The sequence below is a fragment of the Schistocerca cancellata genome, chromosome 6 (assembly GCF_023864275.1).
Source record: "Schistocerca cancellata isolate TAMUIC-IGC-003103 chromosome 6, iqSchCanc2.1, whole genome shotgun sequence".
Taxonomy (NCBI): domain Eukaryota; kingdom Metazoa; phylum Arthropoda; class Insecta; order Orthoptera; family Acrididae; genus Schistocerca; species Schistocerca cancellata.
In genome coordinates this window covers 683,876,290-683,903,568 of record NC_064631.1, presented here as the reverse complement: position 1 = coordinate 683,903,568, position 27,279 = coordinate 683,876,290, and the positions used below count along the sequence as shown (strand labels likewise).

The window sequence follows — 27,279 nt, the reverse complement described above, 5'->3', positions numbered from 1 at the left end:
ATTGTTCGTGGAAAGAAGGATTGTCGGTATGCCTCTGTGTGGGCTCTAATCTCTCTGATTTTATCCTCATGGTCTCTTCGCGAGATATACGTAGGAGGGAGCAATATACTGCTTGACTCTTCGGTGAAGGTATGTTCTCGAAACTTTGACAAAAGCCCGTACCGAGCTACTGAGCGTCTCTCCTGCAGAGTCTTCCACTGGAGTTTATCTATCATCTCCATAACGCTTTCACGATTACTAAATGATCCTGTAACCTCTGATGAGGTCAGAGTCAGTTTAGCTGCTGTATTTCTGCTAGCCTTGGGATTTGTAATGGAATTTCAGAAAGCAGACAGAACAGTGACAGCCAGCCACAGTCTCTGTGTAAGTTATTGGCCACTCTTGTGGACACACCTCAGTTAGGACAACCATTCCTGTAGTGAAACTTGTAGATTAAACAATGAAGCCAATTGTATCTTTACAGTTGATTATAAATTTGCCCCATCATCCTCCAATCCTGACTATATACCACAGAGATTTTCGTCTGATCAATTCAAGCCTCTCTTTCATTTTGGTCAACTGGCTGCAGTCCTTCACATGAACCTGTGGTGCTCCATCTCAAGCAATACCTACACTTGGAACACCACATCTCTGTGCATGCTTCCCTTGCTGTTGAACCAGAAAGTCAGAAGCCATTGTGAGGCAATGACCAGTAGTGTTCTGTGAAACCTACTGTCCGGCTGTGTTGCTCCTCTGCCTGATCACGAATACAGGGTAAAATGACATTGACCCATCACCCTCAAAGCTGTTTTCCTCTGTCCCATAGCTTTCTATTATAGTGAGAGGGTGCATCAGTTTGTGGAACTCTGCTGATCATGTACACACATAAAAAACAGTTTTCCATCACCTTGGTTCCGAGGGTTCTGAAGCCTGCACAGAAAATTGGAATAGAGAGCAACATAAACATCATTTCTGCCCTTTTTATTGCTCATGAAAACCACACATTGCAGGTTGTACCACTGTACAGTGAGACCTTCAGAGGTGGTGGCTCATGTCACTGTACACACCGGTACCTCTAATACTCAGTTGCATGTCCTCTTGCATTGATGCATGCCTGTATTTGTCATGGCACACTATCCAGAAGTTCATCAAGGCACTGTTGGTCCAGATTGTTCCACTCCTCAGCAGCAATTCAGCGTAGATCCCTCGGAGTGGTTGGTGAGCAACATCGTCCATAAACAGCCCTTTTCAATCTATCCCAGGCACGTTCGATAGGGTTCATGTCTGGAGAACATTCCGGCCACTCTAGTTGGGCAAGGTTGTTATCCTGAAGGAAGTCATTCACAAGATGTGCATGATGGGGGCGCGAATTGTCACCCATGAAGACGAATGACTTGCGAATACACTGCCAATATGGTTGCACTATCGGTTGGAGGATGGCATTCACATATCGTACAGCCGTTATGATGCCTTCCATGACTACCAGTGGCATACATCGGCCTCACATAATGCCACCCCAAAACAGCAGAGAACCTCCACCTTGTTGCAATTGCTGGAAAGCATGTCTAAGACGTTCAGCCTGACTGGGTTGCCTCCAAACACGTCTCCGACGATTGTCTGTGAAGGCATATGCGGCACACATCGGTGAAGAGAACATGATGTCAATCCTGAGCGATCCATTTGGCATGTTTTTGGGACCATCTGTACCGCACTGCATGGTGTCGTGGTTGCAAAGATCGACCTCGCCATGGATGTCGGGAGTGAAGTAGCACATCATGCAGCCTGTTGCACAAAGTTTGAGTCATAACATGATGTTTCATTATTCAACATGGTGGCGTTGCTATTAGGGTTCCTCTTTGCCATAATCCGTAGGTAGTGGTCATCCACTGCAGTAGTGACCCTTGGGCGGCCCGAGCGAAGTATGTCATCGACAGTTTCTGTCTCTCTGTATCTCCTACATTTCCAACAACATCGCTTTGGTTCCCTCCAAGATGCCTGGATACTTCCCTTGTTGAGAACCCTTCCTGGCACAAAGTAACAATGCGGATGTGGTCAAACTGTGGTATTGACCGTCTAGGCATGGTCGCACTACAGACAACACGAGCCGTCCTTCCTGCTGGAATGATTGGAACTGATCAACTGTCGGACCCCCTCCATCTAATAGGTGCTGCTCATGCATGGTTGTTTACATCTTTGGGTGGGATTAGTAACATCTATGAACAGTCAGAGGGACTGTGTCTGTGATGCAATATCCACAGTCAGGAGTTCTGGGAACCGGGATAACGCAAAACTTTTTTTTTTATATGTGTATTTCAATACATCACTTTCTAACTGAGAGCATTTAGTATTCTGACGAAAGGGCAGCAATAAATTTAAGTGGTGTCCTATGGTCTATTTTAGCTGGTGATGAGATGAGTATGATATGCATTTCAAAATTTTGTGAATTGTCCAAACTACAAACTCTTATACTGGTGGTTTCAGTATGTTGTAGAGTGGTAGATTCATCAATTTTTAGTGTAGCAATCAACCAGTCATATGCATCTACTGTAATATTTAATACTTTCTTGTTTTAGCTCTGTAAATGCTAACATTGTAAGTCCTTTAACCACATTCATCTCATCCACCTTCCTTATGGACACTAAAGACCTCAATTTTGTGCGCCAAAACAATTCTGTAGCCACCTATAGTTTAAGTGTAGATGATTCCAATACTTAAAAATAAATTCATTCTATAGCTCAACAAAATGTTAGTTCATAAGATTTCACTTATTTATTTCACATATTTATTTCATTGACTTCATCTGATGTAATGTCATTATTGTTGTCCTCCCTTACAAAGCTTCATTCTTCATTTAGAAAGCTTTGTTTATTTGGTGCATACCATAAATGGAATACATATAATAGAAGTGGCTTTCAGGATCTGTCACACTATTATCAGATTCATATTCACTGGTAAAAATGATTTCCCTTACCCTCCAAGCCCATGCTGTACAGAACATACTTCATTCCAGTATTATGTCAAGTGAAATTCCAGGTTGGATACATTATGCAATAATTAGGGTAGGCAACCAAGGACTTCCAAATGAACAGTGGGTTCCAGATCAACAGACTTGAAGAATGTATAAGCTGATTAACTTTACAGCTATCACACTTCTTTTAGTGTGGTGTACAGAATTACATACAGATGCGCCTATATGCTCACCTCGACAATGTTTGTAGTGGAACTAGATAATTGCTGCACTAAAATTAGAAGATGAACAGGAACTTAAATGTTAGTGACCTAATACAGTCTCAAAGAGTGTTTTGTGTGACCTTCATTTGTCTACAGGTGGGTGGCTATATTTTCTCATTTTGGAATACTTTGTGGCAATATTGATGTATTGATTAAGAACAGTAAGATTAATTGGGGCATCTTCAGACAAATGAAATGAAGCTCCTGCATTCTTTGCTTCAGAAAATCAGAAGAGATAAAATAAAAACTGAGGGCATCAAACAGTGACACGGATCAAGAAAGTGAATGAAAGTTATTATACAGCTCTGAAGATGGTGATGGTGTGTTCATAAGAAATGAATTACTTTGAATAAGATAAAAAGAAATTATTTTGTATGAAATGTAGGGACAAAATATCTAGAGGATAACTTCATTGTGCTTGGGGAAAAACTAAACAATGGAAAATCCAGGATGACTCTCACAATTATAGCTTTCAGCTGTTAAGGCCATCGTCAACAATAGACCAATAGACACACACACACACACACACACACACACACACACACACACACAGCGTGCGCGCACTTGTAGACCATATGACTGGTTTCACAGGTAGCTCTGTCTTTGATAAGATAGGTGATGTTAGTGACTGGACTGGAGTAGGTGGTGGTGGGAGGATGTATGGGACAGGTCTTACATCTAGGTCTGTTACAGTGGTATGAGCCATGAGGTAAGGGATTGGAAGCAGGGTTTGTGTAAGGATGGGTGAGTATATTGTGTAGGTTCGTTGGACGTTGGGATACCACTGTGGGAGAGGTGGGAAAGATAGTGGACAGGACTTTTCTCATTTCAGGGCACGGCGAGAGGTAATCGAAACCCTGGCAGAGAATGTAATTCAGTTGCTCCAGACATGGGTGGTACTGACTTATGGGGGAATGCTCCTCTGTGGCCAGATGGTGGGACTTTGGGAGACTGGAAATATAAGGCACGGTAGATTTGTTTTTGTACATAGTTGGGAGGATAATTATGGCCAGTGTAGGCTTCAGTGAGACCCTTGGTATATTTCTATAGGAACTGCTCATCACTGCAGATGTGACGACCATGGGTGGCTAGGCTGTATGGAAGAGATTTCTTGGTATGGAACAGGTGGCAGCTGTTGAAGTGAGGAATTGCTGATGGTTAGTAGGTTTGATATGGACAGAGGTACTCATGTAGCCATCTTTGAGATGGAGGTCAGCATCTAGGAAGGTGGCTTTTTGGGTTGAGTGGGACCAGGTGAAGCAAATGGGGGAGAAGTTGTTGAGGTTCTGGAGGAATGTGGGGAGAGTGTCCTCACCTTTGATCCACATAACAAAGATTTCATCAATGAATCTGAACCAGGTGAGGGGTTTAGGAAGGATTCCTCTGGGTGCCCCATGAATAGGTTGGCATAGGATGGTACAATGCAGGTGTCCATAGCTGTACCCCGGATTTGTTTGTAGGTAATGCCTTCAAAGGAGAAGTAATTGTGGGTGAGGATATAGTTGATCATGGCGGCTAGGAAGGAGGTTGTTGGTTTGGAATCTGTCAGGCATTGGGTAAGGTTGTGTTCAATAGTGGTAAATCCATGGGCATTATGGATGTTAGTGTATAGGGTGGTGGCATTAATAGTGATGAGCAGGGCACAGTGTGCTAAAGGGGACAGGAACTGTGGAGAGTCGGTGGAGGAAATGATTGGTATCTTTTTATATAGGAGGATAGGTTCCGGGTAATAGGTTGAAGGCATTGGTCTATGAGAGCAGAGATTCTATCAGTGGGGGCACATTAACTGGCCACCATGAGGCATCCTGGATCATTAGGTTTATGGACTTTAGGAAGCATGTAGACAGTAGGAGTGTGGGGAGTGGTAGGGGTGAGCAGAGAGATGGACTGCAGGGAGAGGTTCTGGGATGGGAGTAAGGATTTGAGTAGTGACTGGAGATCCTGCTGGATTACTTGAATGGAGTCACTGTGGCCAGGTTTGTAGGTGGAAGTATCTGACAGCTGGTGGAGTCCTTCCGCCAGGTGATCTTTGTGATTCAAAACAATAATGGTGGAGAATTTGTCCGCAGGTAGGATTATAAGGTCAGAATCAGTTTTTAGATGGTGGACTGCAGTTCTTTCTGCGGATCTAAGGTTAGTTTGCATGTTGAGGGTTTTGGGGAATGATGGTGAGGCAAGGTTTGAGGTTAAGAAATTCTGGAAAGTTAACATGTTGTGGTTTGAGGGCAGTGGGTGTGGGTCACGGTTGGATGGAGGACTGAACTGAGTTAGTCAAGGTTCAGTATTGGTCTTTGGTTGAGTCTGATTGGTAGGGTTGGTGGTGAAAAAGCATTTACACTGTAGGGACTGGGAGAAGGAGAGGTCTTCCACAAGTCCTGCATGATTGAATTTGGGAGTGCAGCAAAAGGTGAGACCTTTGGAAAGGACTGATATTTCTGTGGGGCTAAGGCTTCTGGAGGAAAGGTTCATGACTGTTTTGTAGGTCTGTTTAGGTTCTGGATTCTGTGTGGTGGTGGGAGGGAGTTTTTGAGTGTGGGGTAAGTGTAGTAGGTCTGTAAGACAGGGTTTGTCAGCTATGATAGGACGTGGGGGAGGTTTGGAGGTTGTTGTAGAGGTGGTGGACAGTGATACTCGAAGGCGGGAGTAGGAAGTGAGCAGGATGGAGAGCTTTTTGAGGCGGCATTGTGCATGTTGCTCAAGTTCCTGCAGGGCAAGAGTTTCAGTGTGTGTTATGGGTTCCAGGAATTTGGGATGGCATAGCAGGAGAATTTTGGCGATGGAGAGAAGGTACTGCAAGGAGGTTTGGGCTTGATTGATGTGGTTTTGCAGGACTATGTTGGTGAGGGCTAAGGATTGGCAGAGTCTGAACAGGTGGAGGTGATTGTGGAAGGAGGGTGACAGCCAGAGTTGGGTAATATGATGGCAAGGCCGTTAGGGGGGATTCCATGGGCCAAGCAACAACACAGGAACAGTATGTGGGACTGGGATTTGGCTAGGGATAAGGAAACTTTTCTGTCTTGATGCAGATGGAAGAAGCAAGGATCCATGGTGGTGGAAAGATGCAAAAAAACTGCATAAATAATGTAGAATTATGTCCAAAAAATTTCGCAAAAATACACCCAAATATATGTGAAAATTCACAAAAAGGATTAAATGGATGCAAAAGTGGGAAACAAGTTGAAATATGAGGGAGCCAATGATAGCCAAAGGGAAAAACGCGCTAAAAGTTACAAGAAGTCACAAGGATCAAAGTAAAGAATAACTAGTAAAATTGTATATACACTCCTGGAAATTGAAATAAGAACACCGTGAATTCATTGTCCCAGGAAGGGGAAACTTTATTGACACATTCCTGGGGTCAGATACATCACATGATCACACTGACAGAACCACAGGCACATAGACACAGGCAACAGAGCATGCACAATGTCGGCACTAGTACTGTGTATATCCACCTTTCGCAGCAATGCAGGCTGCTATTCTCCCATGGAGACGATCGTAGAGATGCTGGATGTAGTCCTGTGGAACGGCTTGCCATGCCATTTCCACCTGGCGCCTCAGTTGGACCAGCATTCGTGCTGGACGTGCAGACCGCGTGAGATGACGCTTCATCCAGTCCCAAACATGCTCAATGGGGGACAGATCCGGAGATCTTGCTGGCCAGGGTAGTTGACTTACACCTTCTAGAGCACATTGGGTGGCACGGGATACATGCGGACGTGCATTGTCCTGTTGGAACAGCAAGTTCCCTTGCCGGTCTAGGAATGGTAGAACGATGGGTTCGATGACGGTTTGGATGTACCGTGCACTATTCGGTGTCCCCTCGACGATCACCAGTGGTGTACGGCCAGTGTAGGAGATCGCTCCCCACACCATGATGCCGGGTGTTGGCCCTGTGTGCCTCGGTCGTATGCAGTCCTGATTGTGGCGCTCACCTGCACGGCGCCAAACACGCATACGACCATCATTGGCACCAAGGCAGAAGCGACTCTCATCGCTGAAGACGACACGTCTCCATTCGTCCCTCCATTCACGCCTGTCGCGACACCACTGGAGGCGGGCTGCATGATGTTGGGGCGTGAGCGGAAGACGGCCTAACGGTGTGCGGGACCGTAGCCCAGCTTCATGGAGATGGTTGCGAATGGTCCTCGCCAATACCCCAGGAGCAACAGTGGCAGTGCGGTCCCCTACGGCACTGCGTAGGATCCTACGGTCTTGGCGTGCATCCGTGCGTCGCTGCGGTCCGGTCCCAGGTCGACGGGCACATGCACCTTCCGCCGACCACTGGCGACAACATCGATGTACTGTGGAGACCTCACGCCCCACGTGTTGAGCAATTCGGCGGTACGTCCACCCGGCCTCCCGCATGCCCACTATACGCCCTCGCTCAAAGTCTGTCAACTGCACATACAGTTCCCGTCCACGCTGTCGCGGCATGCTACCAGTGTTAAAGACTGCGATGGAGCTCCGTATGCCACGGCAAACTGGCTAACACTGACGGCGGCGGTGCACAAATGCTGCGCAGCTAGCGCCATTCGACGGCCAACACCGTGGTTCCTGGTGTGTCCGCTGTGCCGTGCGTGTGATCATTGCTTGTACAGCCCTCTCGCAGTGTCCGGAGCAAGTATGGTGGGTCTGACACACCGGTGTCAATGTGTTCTTTTTTCCATTTCCAGGAGTGTATTACAGTGGGTATCAGGTCTGAGGATGAATAAGTGTGAAGAAGGGGGATGGCAGATGTGACTGAATGCTGGAATTAGTGGGTGCGAACTGGGATAGAATGGAGAAAGTGTGGTGGTTTGGGGAGGCGTTCGTAGGATGAGATACAAGATTGTGCGGCACCAGAAAGGTGCAGGAGTTAACATGCAAAAATAAGGGAAATGACGCAGGGAGAGTGATCAGTTTGAAAGTAAAGGATTAATTATATTGGCGGGAGTAACGTGGGACATAAGATACTGCATCAACTATCAGTGTGGTCTTGTAGCCATCTGTTGTACGTGGCCGAGATGGTTGATACAGTGTGGCTCGTAAGTAGAGGGTGCAATGCGGTTTGTAAGGTGACAAGAGAAACACAGGAAAGAAGAGAAAGAAGAATGTATATTGAGTATAGTGATGCAAAAGAAAATAGTGACAAAAGAGTGAGTGCCACCTACAACTTGAAGTTTTGTGTGACCTCAATTTGTTAGCCAAAACTAAACAGTTTATTATTGCTGATTCTGAAACTCTTGCTGCTCTTAAGTCTGATATTTCTCACATTTCATAGAACCTCCCATTTCTCCATTTCAGATGGCATTGCACACTGAACTCATGGCGGTATAGCTTTGATTTTATGTGGTGACTATGTGTTATCCTACTAAATCTGTAATCTACTAATACTGTTCACTGGATGTAATAGTAGCTATAATTAAGTGGTAGAACAGTGTTAAGGCTTTTAAATTTTTGTTTGATTAGAAGAATATTATAGAATTAAAAGTAAATAAAGTAATAATAAATAAGTATTTGAGTAAATATTTTTGGAAGTGTTTGTCAGTTTTAATTAATGCTCTCAAAAAGTAATGAGATGATACAGAGTTCTGAGGAATGTTTTTAGGGAATTTAAAGTATTAAGTGAGCAACAATTAGTAGTATTTTACATTTAACAAATTGCAAAATGTGCTATATTTACATTTATTGCTTTGTTTTTCATGTGTTTCATTTGCAATGACACTGTTTTAGTGTATAGTGTTAGTCATTCTTTCTATTCATTTCCAGACACAGTGTGAGCTGACTGTTTGTTCTGAAGTATCATCTTCTTTATTGGAAGTCAGACTGTCAAAACACCCAGATGAAAATCATGTGAGGAGCCTTGCTTATCAGTAACACCTCAACATTGCTCATTGCTTCGACAGTATGACACAATATTTTTCAAATTTATTTTGCTGGTGGAAAAGGAGAAAACCACCTCGCCACCTCGCAGAACAAATGTAATACAGGTTACTGTTAAAACAGTGTAAATATGATTTCTAATTGTGATTCAAGTATTTATTGGAATCAATAACAGTAAACCTGTTGTATATCATGTGCTTATTTGATAAACAATGCTATGAAAAGGGTAGATGCTACTCAACATAGAAAGAGAGAGATAGAGAGAGAGAGAGAGAGACTGTGTGTTGTTTGGCCTATATCTGATGGAGGACTTAGTCGTATAGCTAATAATATCAAGTGGCCTTTTTTCTTTATACCTGTGTGTTACTCAATGCCTCCTCTATGTGGTGAGTAGCAATCTGTTTTCATATTGTTGTTATTCCATCCTGGATTTTCCATTGTTTGAAGTCCTTATTTGATTCAGTTTTATTACAAACTTTCCCAGTGACTAGCCAACTCTCTTCTTGTTCTTCTCTAGTGTTTTCATTTATTTTACTCCACTTGTGTCGTTATACAAGTTGTCTCAAAAAGTAGAACTAAATAACATATATGAACAGCTTAGCCTTAGAAAATTCACAAACTCCAATCTTTTTATATTCTTGGTGATTTTTATTAGATGGGAATTAGACATATTTCTGAGCTTAACATTTCGTTTCCAATTGCTGGAGACATCTGCAGAGGTTAAACTGCTTGGTTAATTAATATTCAGACTTGAACAAGATCAGCAAGCCAAAGTGTCTACACATAACCACTCTACAGTCCAGGGGAAGGGGGAAGTTGTTCTCCTACCACCTCATCACTTTTGGAAGTTTCTTTTCTTTTCTTTAACATTCGGCATTGCGTTAAATCTGCTTCTATTGGCTGGAATAGACACACAAAAAATTTTCTTAGTTTGTGAATCTTTGCATGCTAGAAAGCATTTGTATGTATAATTCAGTCTGGATACTATTATATTTCACTTGAAAAGTACCTTTTGCCTCTGTTGTACAGGGTGCAACAAGAAGAGCTGTCAGTTTTTAATTAATAGCACTGAATATTACACAACATTTTTTATTTTTACATTGCCTGTGTGTTGCAAATTTAGTATCTATGGAGCTGTGCTCACACAAGCACCATGCATTTCTGATGGAAATATTATTTTGAAGTGGTGATTCTTGAATTGCAACACTGTTTCAGTTTCTCTAGCCCAGTGGGTTTCAAACTTTTGTGCAACATTCAACTCGAAGTGTGGGGTTAATAAACTTGAGTTAGAAAAAATGAATAAGAATAGTTATTTCTTTATTAACTGTTGACATAACCACATTTTAATCAACTTTTAATGTTATTACATCTTGTTCTTGCAACAAAATCAGTGGGAAGGATGCACTTTTTTCTGCATCATCAGCCCTTCAAATACCGGCACAACAAGACTGTAAATTGCAACTCACATCTCATTTTCCACATTCACTTACAATTTATATTCTGTATTGATTGCTGCCAATGCTGAAAAGCCTACTTTGCATAAGTTGGATGTTGCAAATGGTATCAAAACTCACAGGGTCTTTTTACCTGCTTGTGGATAATCCTGCTTCGCCAAGCTCCAAAACTCGCAGTGATGAGGAAATGAACATGGATTTCAGTGTGGGATGTGGAGAAATACCAATAAATTGCTGTTGTCTTTCAGTGGTCAGTATTGATGGAAGTTCTGCACTGAAAGACTCTTTGATGAAGTTGTGTTGGTCAATTTCTTGTGGAAAGTACTTCAGAAAGTTATCACGGAATTCAGTTAAATGATCCAGAAATGCAAACTTCAGTTCTTCACTTAGTCAAAGTCATTGTCTTCCAAAACCCTTTGAAGAGCAGGGAAAACATAATGTATATTGTTACTGTCCAACTTATTCTTCCAAAATTTTTTCAGAAATGTCACAAGGATATGCCAGCTACAAAGCAAAGTCACTGTCTACGAACTTAGTGGAACTAAAATGTTTCTCTTGAACAAGGTAAGAGTAAGGTTAACTCCTGAAATCATACACTCTTTTCAAGACATTCCCTTATGAAAACCAGTGAGAGTTACCATAATAAATTAAAGAAATGTGCTCATCTGCCATATCAGTGCATATTTATTGAAAACATCTCAACTTAAATGGCAGATTTTTAATGGAGTTTACCACTTTGGCCACTGATTGAAGAACCTCATGAAGGACATAGATCATTTTTTGATGCCAGTGCTCAGTGTGAATAAAACAGTATGTTCAAAGAGCATTAGGGACCTCTTTATGGATCAGAGCTATGAATTCTGTGTAACTGCCAGCCATACTGTGATCCCAGTCTGTATACATGCCAATATGATTTCTGCAGTTAATATTGGTTTCTTTCATAAAAGAGTATAGTATTTCAAAGAGAACTGTTGCTTTTGTTTCTAGAGCCATTTTAGTGCAGAAAAGATGAAATTTGTTGATCTGTATAAACTGTACATAACAAATTAGATCCGCACCATTGTGGTTTTCTGAAGCTTCATCCCACTTAATAGTGAAATTGTCATTATCTCTAAGTTTTTCAACCAACTGATCATTAATGTTATCTGCCATATCAAGTATTTGACAATTAATAGTAATATGTGACCAAGGCACACTTGCCAGTTGCTTGGCAACTGACTTGCCTATCATAGTAGATACCACACCTAGAGCAGCTGGTAAAATTTCTTCCTCTATGGTGTGAGGTTTACTTGGCAGGCATCTTTGTAAGATGAAAGGAGACACTTTGTAGCCTTAGTCAAAGTAGCTAGGACTTTGAAACAAATGACGTACTGTGATCATTCTTCATGTCCAGTAGTACGAAATTCAAGTAACTGTCATAACACTTCCTGTGCTTTCTTCTAAGACAAAAGTCTTTAGAACAGCATAAAACATTTGAAATATTCCATTTTGTAGTTTAATTTAAAAATTTGTCAGTTCTAATGGATAAATACAAATCATAGAAGACAAACAAACAAAAATGGTCTACATTTGACAAAACTAATATTAAAAATATTGTACGATTCGCCTATCATCTATCATGCTGCTATAGTAGAAATACTTACCTGCCTGCCCAGTGGACATCACTACTAGTACACACATTATTCCTTTACACAAATTATAAATAAACCAAATTATTATTTTTATGAAATGATGCCAGTTTGTGGAAACCCTTGCTCTACCCTTTCAGTTTGTGTCACAGAGAATGTGCTTTCATCCTATAACACAATATTTTTGTGGATGGAAAACTTCAGAGAACCAAATTCAGTTCCAAAACCAAAATCAATAGATTTTGAATTGCCTGCCAGATTACCAGGAAAAACTGAGAGAATAATATGAGCTGTGTAGACTGATCCTTACCGGCCGGCTCATAAACATCCTTCTGCTATGCTGCTCTCTGATCACAGGTAGGTGCAGAATCCATTATAATATACGTTTTCACCCTTGCAGGATGGCCATTATTCTGCAACCAAAGGCTGAAGATGATGCAAGATGCATAACATTTTTCAGAACAAATGCTTGAAGAGATGACTGATGAATTGGTTCTCACAGTCAGCAATGAAGCTGATTTCATTTTTCTGACTTTGTTAACAGCCAGACCTTCCATTGTAGTTCAGACAAAAACCCTAAAGATATGCAAGAACATCCTCCTTACAGCAACAAAATGACAGTGTATTGTGGATTTATGAAGAATTATGTAATTTTTTTTTTTTTAGGGGAATGGCAGAAAAAATAGTGACAGTGACTGCAGAGCTTGACTTGTTAATATTTGAAAATTTATTGGTACTCAAACTAAGAAGGAGACACTGAAATTGCTGTAACTACCAATTTTGCGTGCACTCTGCTTCATAGTTTTTGCATGAAGTTTGTGCTGGATTCGGCCATTAGAGAGCATCGGGTCTGCTAATATGACAGCAGTTGAGTGTGCAGCCTGCCATCTGCACCCACTGTTGCAATTAATGTCTATATAGGCCAGAGCACAAGGCTCTGCTGGCTGTTTGTGTACTGCTAATTGTAATGTATCTTGACTGACATGTGTGCGTACTGTTGGAGCAATAAATTACAGCTTTCTTGTGTTAGAACACATTTTATCAATGAGTACAGTATTCTGCTCCACATGTTCCACTTCAGCCATTAATCCTTTGAGGTTAATTTCCATGGAGGCAGTGCTTAAATCTCTTCTCAAGCAACAGCAGGTGCTGACATTTGCTATTTCCAGCTTAACGATGACACTGACACAACCTGTGGCCCTCCCGACAACATATCCGCTGCTGGTCGCTGCGTATAACGATGCAGCAGAATCCCAGGATGCCACCTTTGGTAACATTTTCAGGCATCTGGGGTAACAGTTATAAACCTGTGCAAGGCTCTTTTTTTGTCCTGGGATTCTTCTTGTGGGTCTCAGTTATTGTGTCAGCTCACCCCCTTACAAGAACTTTCAAGTCATTCTTTGAGTCAGATGTGTGGGTTACTTTCTACTTATCCCTGTAAAAATACTCACATTATTTCTGCTTATGTGTAGTTCTACTGTTTCCAAAAGTGGACAGAACAGTCATACTGTCCACTGGGCTGCAGAACGACATGGACTTAGCCGTCATCATTATTTTGTGACAAAAGTTCGTAAAGAATCCTATGCCAGTCAGATGGTTTTTGATGCAATCATACTTTTTGCTCCTGATAGGGAACTTCAAGATTGAGCTCTATAGTTTGAAAATCCTACACTTACAGAAATATTGAACATAGTTCGGCCATTTGAAGTTTCACGGACTGCAGGTAATCAAATAGAGCCTGGTCCGAAATTTCAGAAATCAGTTCGTCTCACCCCTCCCAGCCGTCAATCACTGTGCAATGGAATGTAGATGCTATTGCAGCAGTCCAGCAGGTGTCTCAGTGTCATATAGGTAATCAGCATTCAGAGCAACATAAGTCCACATCACAACAGCAACAATCTAGTGCTCTGCTGCTTTCGTGCCCCTACTGCTTCATTCAACGCAAACAGACTGCATGTTCAAAGCACTGTGCAATGTGTAGTAGGTGCAATAAGAAAGAACACATTGGCTTTGTATGTAACTCCTTTTCAAATTTGAGTGAGAATGAAAGGAACATGGATGTGAACAGTGTGTCACAGCAGTGATGGTGTCCCAAAGAAAGTTATACGTTGAAGTTCGGTTGTTTAACAAGTCATTGGAAATGCAGGTGAACAAGGATGCAGGAGCAGCAGTGGTGGTGAATTCTCAGACTCACATGGATTTGGGTTCTCCCTCTCTGGCTCTAGTATCACAGAAGCTGGTGAGTTATAACAAACAACAGATTCTTGGGCAGTTTTCTGCACCTGTGACTTACAAGACTGAGGTTCACACACTAACATTTGTAGTTATGGACAATGCTTATATGGAAAATCTGTTTGGTTTGGACACTTTTAAACTGTTTGGATTCTCCATCAATGACGAAGTGCATTTGTTTTCTGATCAAATTCCATATCAAAAGTTAGATGCTTTCTGTGCTCAATTTTCCCATCTTATTTTGTAATGGACTGGGTCGTGCAACAAAATTTCAGACTCATATTATGATGAAACAGTCCACCCACCCTTGTTTTTTCTGGGATCAATTAAAAGCAGGACTAGATCGTCTTCAGTTCCTTGATCTTATTTGAGTGAGGCTCCAGCTCTCAGCTGATACACATCTACAAAGTGGCAGATTAAGTGTTTATCTTTTCCTTCCTTTTCCTGATACTATATTTCTAAAATTTCATGCATATATCCATTTAAGAGGGGTAAGCTTGCATTTTGTAACTGTAAATTTGGGCAATCTGTAGGGCAGTTTTCATTTCTTTTGAACAGCCAGCTACATAGCTCATTGAGCCATTGGTGACGCATCAGGAGGATAGCATTTAACATATCTAGGATTTGTCTGCTTTTATAGGTAATTTTTTCAGTTGGTCTTGCTAGGATGGGTAGGATGTGGACATGCTGCATGTGGATGCAGGAGGAACAGGCTGCTTTCTCCGGGCAGCTGCATGCACTTTTGGCTCCAGTCAGTCATCTTCAGGCTGCTGCTTCAAGGTGTAATGGTTGCAGAGAATCAGGCTCATTGCACGGGGCACCTCAGGTGTCGCTTGTTTCACACACGGGCTCTGCTACTGAGGCACCTCCTTGTGTACCCGACGCAGTGGATCCACCCTCACAACAGAGTGAGTGGCGGGTGATAACATGTTTGCATCACTCAAGGCAGTAGGCCAATGTGGAGATCGGTCGTATGGTCTCAGCCATTCATCCTGTGAGTGAACAGGTGGCTGATGCTTCAGCAGGGTCTGAGAAGGCACACATGGGAAAGGGTTTCCTAGTTATTGGGAGCTCCTATGTTAGTCAGTTTATTAAGCCCCTTAGGCAGATAGTGTTCAGGGCTGGAAAGAAAGCCAACCTATACTCAGCACGTCTCCTGGGTGGCCCCATCTGAGATATGGAAGTGGCCTTGCCTGCATCTGTCGAGCATCTGTTGAGCAAACGGGGTGTGGTCATCTGCAAGTTGTTGCTCACATCAGCATCGATGATGCCTGTCGTATGGCTCTGAGGCCATCCTCAGTTCATACAGGCAGCTGGTGGAAGAAGTGATGGTTGCTGGCCTCACACGTGGGATACAAGCAGAGCTCACAATTTGCAACACTGTTCCCAGAGTTGATCGGGGTCCTTCGGTTTGGAACCAAGTGGAGGGTCTCAACAAAAGGATTTGTAAACTCTGTGATGGTCTTGTCTGTAGGTTTCTAGACTTGCATTATTGATTGGTGACCTGTAAGACTCCCTTTGATAGGTCAGTGGTGCACTACACAAAGGAAGCAGCTACTCAGGTAGCAGAGTACTTGTGGAGTGCACAAGAGGGTTTTTTAGATTAGGCGACAGTTTCAGGTAGTCTGATGAACACTCGCCAATCGATACACAGCAAGGGAAGTCAGAGCATTTTAAGAGTAAAGACACTTTGACTGTAAAAATTTAACTAGTAAATTGTCAAAGTGTTCATAATGAAATTCCCGAATTTACTGCTCTCTAGGAAAGTTTTCGCACTCAGATTACTCTTGGGACTGAGAGCTGGCTGAAACCCAAAGTGAAAAGCTGTGAGATATTTAGCAAGTCATGGAGCATATATCAGAAAGACAGGTTAGGGGTGATAGCAGGAAGAGTGTTCATTGCAGTTGACTAAAATGTTGTTTCTATTGAGGTCGAAGTTGAGTGTCAAAGTGAAGTTGTCTGGTCATGTACAACTGATTGAGGTGAAAACAAATTAATTGTAGGATGTTTTTACCAGCCATCCGATTCTGCTGTGACAGTTCAAGAGTTATTCAAAGAATGCCTATGGTCAGTAGCGCGTAAATACCCAGATCATGCATTGCTAGTTAGAGGCGACTTTAACCTACAGAGTATAGACTAGGATATCTATGAATTCATTGCAGCTGGTACAGACAGACAGTCATGCAAAATACTTTTGAACAAGCTTTCTGAAAACTGTCTTGAGTAGCTAGTTCAGCAACCCACATGCAACGAAAATATCTTAGACCTTGTATCTACAAATACGCTGGATCTTATCAGTGACTGGGGATTAGCATCTCAGGTTACAAAAGTTAATAATCCAGTCAAGAAGGTTAGGAGAGTATTTTAGGTAGAAAGAGCAGATAAGCAGTTGTAAGCATCTCACTTGGAAAGTGAATGGACATGATTTAGTTCCAGTAAGATGGACATAGAGGAATTATGTGCAAAGTTTAAGCAGATTGTAAATCGTGATCTGGAGAATTATGTGCCTAATAAGTGAATTAAGGATCGAAAAGACTCACCATGGTTTAATAACGACATGTGAAAGCTTAGGAAGCAGAGGCTGTTGCACTCTTGGTTCAAAAGAGAATGCACAGATGATGACAACCAAAGGATAGTAGAGATTTGTGCATTGTGAAAAGATCTGTGTGCAAAGCATGAAAGTACTACCACAATTATACCTAAGCAAAAGATCTTTCAGAGAACCTGAGAAAATACTGGTCGTATTTAAAATTGCTAAGTGGGTCTAAGACTTCCCATACAGTCTCTTGTTGAACAGTCAGGTGTGGCACTTGACAATATCAAAACGAGAGCCAAAGTTTTAAATTTTGTGCATAAGGAATTGTACAAACATACCATTGTTTGACCATAAAACAGACTTCCATATGGATGACATAGTAATAAGCATCCCCGGCATAGAGAAACAACTGAAGGAGCTGAAGACAGATAAGTCATCTAGTCCAGATGGAATCCCAGGTTGGTGGGCATTGGCCCCTTACTTATCATGAATCTCTCCTCCAGTACATAGTCCCAAGTGACTGGAAAAAAGTGGGGGTGACTCCTGTGTATAAAAAGTGCAGAACAACAGACCTGTAAAATTACAGGCCAATATCCCTAAAATTTGTTTACTACAGAATCCTTGAACATATTCTCAGTTCGAATGTAATAAATTTCCTTGAGACTGAGAAGCTTATGTCCACAAATCAGAGTGGTTTTAGAAAGCATCACTTGTGCAAAACTCAGCTCCCCTTTTCCCACATGATATACTGCAAACTACAGATGATGGGCAACAGATTGATTCCATATTTCTAGATTTCCAGAAAGCATTTGACATGGTGCTGTATTGCAGGCTGTTAAAGAAGGTATGGCCATTTGGAATAAGTTCAGAAATATGTGAGTGGCTTGAAGACTTCTTAGATAACAGAAGCCAGTATGTTGCCCTCAATGCAGAGTGTTCATCAGAAATACGGGTATCATCGGGAGTTCATCGAGGGAAGCGTAATAGGATCACTATTATCCTCTATATACATAATTCATTTGGTGAACAGGGTTGACAGAAATCTACAGTTGTTTGCTGATCATGCTGTGGTGTACGGTAAGGTGTTGAAGCTGAGTGACTGTAGAGGGATACAAGATGACTTGACAAAATTTTTAGTTGGTGTGATGAATGACAGTTAACTGTAAATGAAGAAAAATGTAAGTTATTGCTGGTGGGTAAGAAAATCAAACCCATAATGTTGTGGTAAAGCATTATTAGTTTCTGCTTGACACAGTTACGTCATTTAAATATCTAGGCATAATGTTGCAAATCAATATGATATGGAATGAGCATGGAAGGATTGTGGTAGGAATGACTTTGGTTTATTGGTTCATCTGTAAAGGAGACCACATATAGGATGCTAGTGCAACCCACTCTTAGGTACTGCTCGAGTGTTTGAGATCTGTGTCAAGTCAGATTAAAGGAAGACATCAAAGCAATTCAGAGGCGAGCTGCTAGATTTGTTACTGGTAGGTTTGAACAAGATGCAAGTGTAACAGAGATGCTTTGGGAACTCGAGAGGGGATATCTGGTGGGAAGGCAATATACTTTTTGTAGTGGACTGGCCAGACAGCCAATCCACTATGAACGGTAGCCGAAAGGCACGCGTTTAAGCTCACGCAGGCTGGCGTGAGGTCTGGAACAGGTCAGAGAAATAAGACTAGCAAAGCAGGAGGTAACTGGTAGAATACTTAACTTTAATCCATAATTGGTGAACATAGCTCTTGACGGTACATGCATCACATGATAAATAGCAAGGGATAATGGCGCCTTGCTAGGTCGTAGCAAATGACGTAGCTGAAGGCTATGCTAACTATTGTCTCGGCAAATGAGAGCATAATTTGTCAGTGAACCATCTCTAGCAATGTCGGCTGTACAACTGGGGCGAGTGCTAGGAAGTCTCTCTAGATCTGTCATGTGGCGGCGCTCGGTCTGCAATCACTGACAGTGGCGACACGCGGGTCCGTCGATTACTAGCGGACCGCGGCCGATTTAAAGGCTACCACCTAGCAAGTGTGGTGTCTGGCGGTGACACCACACTTTTCAAGGAACACTGTTAAAAAATTTAGAAAACTGGCATTTGAAGCTGTGCAGAATGATTCTGTTGGGTCCAACATAAAATGCACATAAGGACCACAAAGATAAGACACGTGAAATTAGAGCTCATCCAGAGATATATAGACAATCATTTTTCTAGTGTTCTGTTTGGGAATGGAATAGAAAAGGAAATGACTAGTGGTGGTATGGGGTACCTTTCATCACCTTCTGTAATGTGGATTGCAGAGTATCGATGTAGATGTAGGCCTCTTTCTTCAAGTGAATGGTCAGCGTGACTGGTGCATCTCTTAATATACAGTCAATTGTTGATACGTATCCTGAGCTGTGCCCTGATGAGCTCTTGGAAAAATCATTGGGGGGGGGGGGGGGCACTATTTTTCAAATATTGACTTGGCTGAGGCATATTTACAGCTGCTGCTCGAAAGGAATCCAAATACCTTCTAGTTATCAATATCATATTTTGGCTTTTAAATGCCAGTGTTTGTCTTTTGGTGTGGCAAGTGCAGCAGCTAAAAGCAACTTATTGAACCAGTTCCAGGCTGCATCACCTATTTAAATAATGTAGTAGTGTCTGGTGCCTGTACAGAGGAACATTTGCAGAAACTTTGTGCTCTTTTTTTCTGTTTTACAATCTGCAGGGTCATGTGCTCTTTTTTTGTGTTTTACAATCTGCAGGGTTAAAGTGCAATTTGGACAGCACACAGTTTTTTCTGCCATCCGTTATTTATTAGGGTTTTGAAGTGTGTGCTGGCAATAAACCATTGCAACAACATAGTGATGCTATTGCCACATCACCACACCCCACATCCATCAAGGAATTACAGGCATTTTTAGGCAAAATTGCGTACTACTACAAATTTGTATTGTATGCTGCTGCTGTAGCACAAGTGCTCCATGCTTTATTATGTACAGATGTTCCTTTCTACTGGTTCATGGTTTGTGACCAGGCATTCAAGTTGTTGAAATCTAACCAGCAATCATCCCCTTGTTTGGTCACTTTCCAGCTTGGCCAGCACCTTTTGTTAGCGACGGACATGTCTCAGGCAGCACCGTCCTTGCTCATAAAAATGTGGATGCTGAGATACATTTTTGACCTATGCTGCGATATGAAAATGCTGACACCTTATCACATTTGCTGATTGGTCCAGATCCAGAGTGTGATAAAGAGATATTACTTTGTTTTCATTTAGATGTGAAGCTCAAAATGTTATTCATGGTTTCCCTATTATGAGCACTAAAATTGCGGGATCATGTTTTAAGTGAAGTTGATTCTTTTGTGCAACACATCTGGCTGGACAGACCTCTGAGCTGTGCTTCTGATCCATTGAGAAATTATTTTGCTTTACAAAATAGTCTTTCTGTTTGTTTGAGATTGACTGCTGCTACAGAGCCAAGTCGTAGTCCCATCTGCTCTTTGACATGAAGTTATGCATTTATTACACGTGAACCACTGGGGTGTGTCAAATACAAAAGCATTAGCATGCCGACACATTTTTTTGGCCAGACATTGATGGAGAAATAGCATGAGCTGTTGCAGCCTGCCCACAGTGTGCCACCCATCAGTCAGCTCTCCATGCTTTTTTGTCACTGTGGCCAGATTCAAAGCAGCCTTGGGAATGAATTTGTATAAATTTTGTGGAATATTTATCAAATTTCTACTAGCTTGTTGTGATTCATGCTTATTCTAAGTTTCTGTATGTAGTGCACTGTCTGTCTACTTCTGCGGTGGCAACAATTTCAGATTTGTCAAAAATTTTTTCAATGGAGTGTCTTCTGGGATACAGACAATGGCTTCCAGTTTATACCCCAGGAATTTGAAGATGTTTGATAAATAAAAAAGAGTGTTGTTTGCCATGTCAATGGCTCCTTCTTTCCACCTTCAATTTAACAGGGAAACAGAACAGTTAGTACCAACATTTAAGACGCAGAAAAAAATGTTTCAGACAGGTCACTGGAAGTAGTTCTTGACAGGTTCCTTAGTACTTAAAGGTTCATCCCTGTTGGCAAAGCTGCTGCATGATTGTCAGCCCTGGACTCTGCTACATCTGCTTCGACCTATGACAGGCCATCTGCGAGCAATGATGCCACAACACTTCCAGCCTGGCACAGCTGTTTGATCACCTGGGTTTGGCTGCTGGCCAAAATGGGTGCCAGTAGTAATGAAGAGTAACCATGGCTGACACATCTGCATCGGCTGCATGGCTGAGGGGAGGGCATCGTGACACATTGACCAGCTGTGACCTCACTTGGTTGGCTGTGCTCTGGGTGCACCTCTGACACCCCACGTCTGACCAGCCATATCCTATATCGTGGCTGCTGCTCTCTTTTTCTCCACTGCCGCTGCCAATGTTTTCACAACTGCTTCCTCTGCTGTGGATGCCCCACCCATATGCCGAGGGTCATGGTGGGACCCCAGCTCCTACGCTGTTGCAGCCGATGCCTCTGCTGCTGCTTCCACCTCCATCGCCACCTGTGCCGGCTGTTCCACTGACTTCACTGCAATCTCCTTCCCTGGGGTTGGACTCAGACATGGAAATGGAAGCTGCACCAGCGTCTCTTTCCCTACTGTATAGTCTATCACAACAGTCGGGTGCTGCACCTGTCAGCACTTGCCCCACTTCTGATACTACGCACCGGTGGAAGTGCATTGCGTGACTTAACAACCTACGATGACGACAAAAAAAAAATTCACGTGAGCGTAGTGCTCACTTCTTTGTAAGGGAAGACACACAAAACTACCAGACCTGTGTGTGGACCACTTCATAGTTTACACGTCAAGTTTGTGCTGGATTTGGGTGCTAGAAGCCACCTGGCATGCTAATATGATAGCATGACTGCACCCCCTGCAGGACATAATGTCTACATAGGCCAGAGCATAAGGCTCTGCTAGTCACATGTGTACTGCTAATTGTATTGTACCTTGTCTTCTATGTGTGTATACTGTTCAAGCAATAAATTACAGTGTTCTTGGGTTAGAACGCAGATCACAAAATGTAATTTCAGCAATATGAGGCAACTGCTCACACAGCTAACATTGTGATGAATTGCTAGCCTAATTTCTCCATGCATACTGGAGGTACTTAAAGAGGTCATTTACCAGGAAATCTAAGCTATGCCAGAGCAAATAGATGTGATCATTGTGGAGCACTGAAATGTATAGCCTACAGAAAATTCAGAAAAATTTATATTTTTATAATGTGACAAGAAGGGTTAGAAAACTTTCAGAAACTTGTGACAGATGTCAGAAAATAAAATTTAGTAACGAGGCTGTATGCAAAATGTTCCTGCCAAAAACAGAATTGGAATTAGTAGAGGTGAATTTTTTTGGGGCAGTTATCAAAATTTAAATCTGGTTTCTCAAAATTCATCAAACTTTACCTATTAAGGAAAGCTAAAATTAAGAGCTTTATGGTAAAATATGTAAAGACTATTATCAGAACGTAGGGAGATCCAAAGCCATGATGTAAGGTGATGAGGCAGAATTCACTTCCAAAGCATTGAAAAACTTTTTGACCAATGAAAACTAAAAACACATTTTAATTTATGTATATTTTCCAGCTAGTAATCCAACAGAAATGTATGTAAGAGAGATAGGTTGGTTGTTTAGAAAATATTGCAGTAAAAATCATTGTGGATGGATAGACTATGTGAGGGATTTCGAAGACATTTTAAATAGTTAGCATTCTGCTACAGGATTTTCTGCTTATGAAATTAGGTACGACAAAAACATTCATTTTCAATGAACTAATAGAGTACCCTGAACGTAAAAGCTTACAGGCAAGGAATGAGAAAGTAAATTGTTATGTGATGTGGAATGAAAAAGTTAGAAATCTGTTTTCTGAATATATAAAGTGTGCTATATGATTTTTATTGTACAGCAATGTCATTATTCCCTCAGGGAAACATATTTTATTTGCACATTAAGAGTGTGGCAACATCTAGGGCCCCAGTCCTATACCATTTACTTCTGTAATTTATTCTTCTGATGGCACTGTTATTTTCTGACTACTCTTTTGCTCTATCCTTGCTGCTGATGTCTGACATGTAATGACAATTTTCATTTAATTGATACTGTGGAGTTATGGTCGCTTTGCACATTTGGGAAAAAACATTTTAAGTCAGCTTCAATTTCTTTCTGTATTTATGTCATCTTATTGTATTCTGTGAGTTTGACAACTATACAACTATGTACTGAAAGTTATGTCAGAAGCAGTGTTACACATGTAAGACACATTTTCCTTAGTATTAGAAGAGTTTGTTGAAGAAGTGGATTGTACGCATTGTTTATAATCTTAAGGTTATTAAAAGTTGCTGAGAGGGAGATACTTTGTTTAAATATCACTATCTGAGAATTACTTTGATACAAAACACCATATTATAATGAGCATATTGCTGTGAATTCATGTTACATATTTTATGTACATATTGTGGATAATTTTGTGGTTCAGTTGTAATGAATAGAAAGGAGATGGATACTGTTTTGAACCAATGCATACATATTTCATTTGAAGCTACTACACCGCAGAGCCAAAGAAACTGGTACACCTCCCTAATATCATGTAGGGCCCCATTGAGCACGTAAAAGTGTGAGAACACAATGTGGCGTGGTCTTGACTAATGTGCTGGAGTAAATTGACACCATGAATCCTGCAGGGCTGTCCATAAATCCGTAAGAGTAAAAGGGGGTGGAGATCTCTTCCGAACATCAAGTTGCAAGGCATCCCAGATATGCTCAATAATGTCCATGTCTGGGGAGTTTGGTAGCCAGCAGAAGTGTTTAAACTCAGAAGAGTGTTCCTCGAGCCACTCTGTAGCTATTCTGCCTGTGTGGGGTGTCACATTGTCCGGCTGGAATTGTCAAACTCTGTTGGAATGCACAATGGTCATGAATGGATGCAGGTGATCAGACAGGATGCTTACATGTGTGTAACCTCCCAGAGTCATATCTAGATGTATCAGGAGTCCCATATCAGTCCAACTACACATGCCCCACACCACTACAGAGCCTCCATCAGCTTGAACAGTCTGCTACTGGTATGCAGGATCCATGGTTTCATGAGGTTGTCTCCGTGCCCGTACACATCTGTCTGCTCAACACAATTTGAAACAAGACTAATCCGACCAGGCAACATGTTTCCAGTCATCAACAGTCCAATGTCGATGTTGACAGGCCCAGGCGAGGTATAAAGCTTTGTGCAGTGCAGTCATCAAGAGTACACGAGCGGGCCTTTGGCTCCGAAAGCCCATACTGATGATGTTTCATTGAATAGTTCACTCGCTGACACTTGTTGATGGCCAAGCATTGAAATCTGGAGCAATTTGTGGAAGGGTTGCACTTCTGTCATGTTGAATAATTCTCTTCAGTCATTGTTGGTCACGTTCTTGCAGGCTCTTTTTCCGGTTGCAGTGATGTTGGAGATTTGATGTTTTACCGGATTCCTGATATTCGCAGATATGGTCATATGGTAAAATCATCATTTCATTGCTACCCCGGAGATACTCTGTCCCATCACTCATGTGCCAACTATGACACCACGTTCAAACTCCAATACATCTTGATAACCTGCATTGTAGCAGCAGTAACTGATCTAACAATAGTGCCAGACACTTGTTGTCTTATATAGGCATTGCTGACCACAGCACCGTATTCTGCCTGTTAACACATCACTGTATTTGAATATGCATGCCTACACCAGTTTCTTTGGCACTTCAATGTATACGTATACATATTGTCTTCATATGCTATTTCATGATTTCATTGTGACTGGTAAAAGGAAAATAGAGTTACACAATGACTGTGGTAAATATTACTTTACACTCTTATTATTTGCCAACAAACTGCTGAGTGTCTGGGAGACGATTAGGAAGAAGTCGTTGGGGGGTTTTATCAATAGAATGTGTGAAACATGCTTACATGAATGAGCTCTACATTGTCTGTGTTACACACATTACTAAACTGAGCCACGCGGTTAGAGGCGCTATGTCACTGATTCCGTGGCCCCTCTCGCTGGAGGTTCGAGTCCTCTCTCGGACATGGGTGTGTGTATTGTTCTTAGCATAAGTTAATTTAAGTAGTATGAAGACTAGGGACCGATGACCTCAGCAGTTTGGTCTCTTATGAATTCACAAACACACTAAAAGTGATTTGAACTGAGCTGTATGTACATAACCTATTACGTTCCTGGAAATATCTTATTTAATAAAAGACATAAATTATCTATGTTTTGTGGTACACATCAAAACCTATGCAAAGACATATTGAATAATATGCAGAACAGATTGTCTGAGTGATTTAAGTTGCAACAATTTGTGAAATCATTTAGTCAATACTCTTGTCGGATAACACATTCCTACTTTCTTGTATTTATGAGTTGTTCACTGTTCATGTTTGTAAGATCAATGATCAATGATCAAGGACCAGGATGAGTGGAGAGCTTTTGTTTTTTATTATGCCCTTTTACTACACATTTTACTACAGTATACATAAGTGTGAGGGATGCTTGCACAAGAGCATGTGCATGCACAGTAATTCCTGTCACTGAAGAAAAGATTTTTATAACTTAATATTTTGATAGTTTATGAGTTTTTGCACTACTTTACAGAGAGAGGAAGTGTAATTTTTATCAGAATGAATAGACAGGCATATGAATAACTGAAAATACTTTGTCAGTGTACACACACACATTAGTTCTCGTGCCATCTAAACAATGTTTTAGCTTGTCCTCTGTCCTGGAGGTGGTATTTGTGAAGGTACACGTTACCCACAGATGCCATTTGGGGAAAGTTATGCACCCATATTGGTAGAAGTGAAGAAGCTTGTCTTACTAGACATCTGTGAAACCAGATGTGCAATGATAATGGAACTTGAGAATATTTAAAATAAACACTCTATCTTGTCACTTTGAGCATCAACAGTCTATAATCCCGTTCTATTTCCTTGTACACTATTTTGTGTATGTTGGACTGGTGAAAGTGACTAAAAGTCAATTGTATGTATTTGCAGAGATTATTGAACACAGACTGTGTGCCTGGGAGCACCAGAGGAAGAGACTGAGAACAGGTGTTACAATAAATGGACTGAGATCTTCTCAAGCAGTGAGACAAGTGTTTAGCACTAAAGATAGTATATATTTTATAATTTTATGTAATTTATTATTTGTTTTTCAAATAATATGGAAATGGACATAAAAAATAGATGATTTCCAATTTGAATCTTTTTACTAAGCTATGCTTTGCACATGTACTCATAGTTTTTACACAATAATTTGATCTGATACACTCACATTTACACTTTATGTTCATGGAACTATGTCATCAACTTTGTGTTGTGCTGTATTGTAACTTGTGGTGAATTATTTGTTTATACAGTGTTTCTGGCAACTGACTGAAGTCTAATTTTAGCAGAGTATGTTATCTAATTCTCATCTACAGTACTCTGGGTGGTTCTTATAACGTAAAATATATGATTGCTAAGATAAGTATGAAATGAAGTGTAGACCTCAAGCCAGGCTGCCATGTTTACAGACTTAATGTATACAAATTTTGTAACATTATTATTTCATTTATGTGGTTATTTGAAAACTCAACAAATTATATTGCTTCTATTTTGTCTTCAATTTCATTTAAATTTTATTGTGTGCAAAAAGATCTCTGTTCTAGTTTGACTGCTACTGATTAATACTTAAACATAAATAATAAACAATCCTCATTTTGTAGTTCTAGAATACTTTTTAAAAGAAGTGAAACTAGGTTTTTGTGTGCATTTATGTAAAGAACTTGTGTACATGTTAGAAACATTTTCCAGCCAATAACTTATATAAGTGATTTCGTAAAAATGTATTGTTTATGAATATATTTTGTAAATTTTGGTGCTAAAAAATGAAGAACCAAGCAATACTTATTATTCCAGCATAAAAAGAAGAAATTACTGTTTAATACTGTGCTACCAGTTCATGAATGTCAAGATGATTTCGATTGTAATTCTCAATTTTTCTGTCTGTACTAATGGATGACATCATCTGTAATTTTTGAAATGATATATAAGCAGCAGCAAGTCAGCCATGAGGGAGCCAGTTATGTTATAGTTTTTGCACATGAAAACTGTGCCAGCGGAAGCAATGAATATGTAATTGTAAAAGTGAGACTTCGTGTGTAGCTGATTACTTGAACTCTCTCTTGGCATACCCAATCATTAGCTATGCTGTGAAAAGCTTGAGAAGTTGCAGTAAGTTTGGTGCATCAGATACTCTCAGTTCTTTTACAGCCACTGCAGCAT

The 27,279-nt window shown here is 41.1% G+C and overlaps 1 protein-coding gene across 2 annotated transcripts in view; it reads left to right on the top strand.

Annotated features, from left to right (window-relative positions):
* Window positions 1-26,821, top strand: part of LOC126191235 (BLOC-1-related complex subunit 8 homolog) — a 146,139-nt gene extending 119,318 nt beyond the window's left edge. Inside the window, exons 5-6 of one of the 2 annotated variants that reach the window (XR_007538332.1) lie at window positions 8,962-9,173; window positions 26,008-26,821. The gene's annotated coding sequence lies outside the window, so the exon portion shown is untranslated. Of the gene's footprint in view, window positions 1-8,961; window positions 9,330-26,007 lie in introns of those variants that run through there. The other variant, XM_049932039.1, reaches the window with a different exon arrangement.
* The last annotated feature ends 458 nt before the right edge of the window (window positions 26,822-27,279 follow it).